This window comes from Aedes aegypti, chromosome 1 (genome assembly GCF_002204515.2).
Source record: "Aedes aegypti strain LVP_AGWG chromosome 1, AaegL5.0 Primary Assembly, whole genome shotgun sequence".
Taxonomy (NCBI): Eukaryota; Metazoa; Arthropoda; class Insecta; order Diptera; family Culicidae; genus Aedes; species Aedes aegypti.
In genome coordinates this window covers 97,596,686-97,599,845 of record NC_035107.1, presented here as the reverse complement: position 1 = coordinate 97,599,845, position 3,160 = coordinate 97,596,686, and positions in this window count along the sequence as shown.

Here is a 3,160-nt window from a genome sequence, read left to right as displayed (position 1 = left end):
GCTTTTGAAAATTCCGAAATCAATTACGGATCCTGTCCCCTTAACAAATGTTTTCAATTAGCATATTTTCCTGACAAATGGAAAAATGCTAAGGTTGTTCCAATTTTAAAACCAGACAAAAATCCTGCAGAAGCTTCTAGCTATCGTCCAATCAGTTTGCTTTCCTCCATCAGTAAACTTTTTGAAAAGGTTATTTTGAACTGAATGATGGTCCACATCAACGAAAATTCAATTTTTGCCAATGAACAGTTCGGATTCCGCCATGGACATTCGACCACTCATCAACTTTTACGTGTAACACATTTGATCCGTTCCAACAAATCTGAAGGCTATTCTACTGGTCTTGCTCTTCTAGACATAGAAAAAGCATTCGACAGTGTTTGGCATGAAGGTTTGATCGTAAAATTAAAAAAAAAACTTTAATTTTCCAACATACATTGTTGGAATAATTCAAAGTTATCTGTCAAATCGTACACTTCAGGTTAATTATCAGAACTCCAGATCTGAAAGACTTCCTGTAAGAGCTGGTGTTCCCCAAGGCAGCATTTTGGGACCAATATTATACAATATTTTCACATCTGACTTACCTGAGTTACCTCAGGGATGTCAAAAATCTTTGTTTGCGGATGACACAGGCCTCTCCGCCAAATGACGAAGCCTGCGTGTCATATGTAGTCGATTGCAAAAAAGTTTGGATATATTTTCTTCATACTTGCAAAAATGGAAGATTTCTCCTAATGCTTCCAAAACTCAACTAATAATATTCCCACATAAACCAAAAGCTCTTTATTTGAAACCTTCAAGTAGACATGTTCTCACGATGAGAGGAATTCCAATAAATTGGTCAGATGAAGTTAAGTATCTATGGCTCATGCTTGATAAGAATTTAACTTTCAAAAATCTTATTGAAGGCATTCAAGCCAAATGTAATAAATATGTAAAATGTCTCTATCCCCTTATTAATAGAAAATCAAAACTTTGTCTTAAGATCAAGCTTTTGATATTCAAACAAATTTTCAGGCCAGCCATGTTGTATGCTGTACCAATATGGACTAGCTGTTGTAATACCAGGAAGAAAGTTCTGCAGAGAATTCAAAATAAAATTTTGAAAATGATTCTGAGGCTTCCTCCCTGGTAAAGTACCAATGAGTTACATAGATTATCCAATGTTGAAACATTGGAACAAATGTCAAATAAAATAATCAATAATTTCAGGCAAAAATCGGTACAATCTTCTATTGCCTGTTAAGTCTGTTAAGTTAGGTTAAGTATATTCAAAGCGTTTTTTTTCTTTCGTAAGCAGGTGAAATCAACTCACCTGTAAAAAATCTGAACTGCTACGGCAAATGAAATGTAATATGTTATTAACAAAATGTTAATAAAATCTTAGATTTGTTTTACCAAATTAGGATGATAGTGTTGTCTAATAACACAGAACACCTAGATATAAGAAATAATGAATTTAATGTTTGGAATGACACTAATAAAAAAAATGTGAATCGCGTCAATGATGGTCCACATCGATGAAAATTCAATTTTTGCCAATGAACAGTTCGGGTTCCGCCATGGACATTTGACCACTCACCAACCTTTACGTGTAACAAATCTGATTCGTTCCAACAAATCTGAAGGCTATTCTACTGGTCTTGCTCTTCTAGACATAGAAAAAGCATTCGACATTGTTTGGCACGAAGGCTTGATTGTAAAATTAAAAAAAACTTCAATTTTCCAACATACATTGTTGGAATAATCCAAAGTTATCCATCAAATTAGAACTTCAGGTCTGGAACACTTTCGGTAAGAGCTGGTGTTCCTCAAGGCAGCTTTTCGGAACCAATACTACACAATATTTTCACATCTGACTGGCCTGAGTTACTTCAAGGATGTCGAAAACCTTGTTTGACTGGTGAAACGTCAAATTTGCAGCGGCTGGTTGGCTGGCGACGATTACAAATCGTCGCGTTCGATAAAGTGCGAAATTTACAATATTTATGTTGAGTTAATTAAGCAAAGCCTTTGATTTCTCTCTTATAAGCAGGTGAAGCCAACTAACCTGTAAAAATCCTGAACTGCTATGACAATTGAAATATAATACGTAGTTAACAAAATGTTAATAAATGCTTAATTTAATTTAACCAAACTAGGATGGTAGTGATGCCTAACGCAGAACACCCAAATATAAGAAATGCATGTAATGTTTGAATGATACTATTAAAAAAATAAAAAAGGCTTTTTCAAGCGATATTTAGGATACGAGCATAATAAAGATACAGCTGTTGGTTTGAACATTTATTTCGCTCACAATATAAATACAGTACCGTAAAACGGGGTAACTTTGATAATGCGGGTAACTTTGATAGTGTGAGACCCCCAACATACTAAACGAAATAACGAAGTTTCTGTCAATTAGTTAAGAAAAACGAATGCAAACGTAAAGAGTATTAATATGACACTTCATGTCAATGCTATTTTCGTTGGAATCAAGTGCATTTGAGGATTTTTATGCAAATATTAAAAAATTACAAGATTTTAGCATTTTTGCAACGCTTACAAACTATCTGTTCTACGACCACTATTTAATAAAGTCATAATGAGTTCGTCACTTAGCCATGATAGCCTAGTTTTAGTAGAACATGAATTCGGTCTCGAATCTCTTAGCGAAAACCATTTTTACAAACTGGGACCATTTTTGTAATCTAAGTCAGAAATTTCCATATAGCGTTAAACGCCTAGAGGTATGCAACGCCCTATAAATGTTCCGTAATTCATTCAATCTTGTTCGATTTATACTCCATTATCAAAGTTACCCCAAAACAGAAAACCGGCTTTCGATTATATGGAAAATTATATATCCATACAGAATAAATCTTTTGACAATCTATCAAGTGCAATCGATAATTAGGATATCAGTACTTGTTTAAAAAATATAAATTGTAATTCTTTGGAACAGCATGCATAAATATTGAAGTTTTCTTCGAAAAAACTATCAAAGTTACCCCGTTTTACGGTACGAAGTTATCTCCTAAAACATTAAATTCGCATCTGGACTCTTAAGTAATTAAAACCTATTTCAGTAAAGATTTGAGAGAAAAACGAAAATTTCCTGTCAATAAAGAAAATTGTTCTTGGCAGTACACTTATCCGCTTATTTGTTAAAATA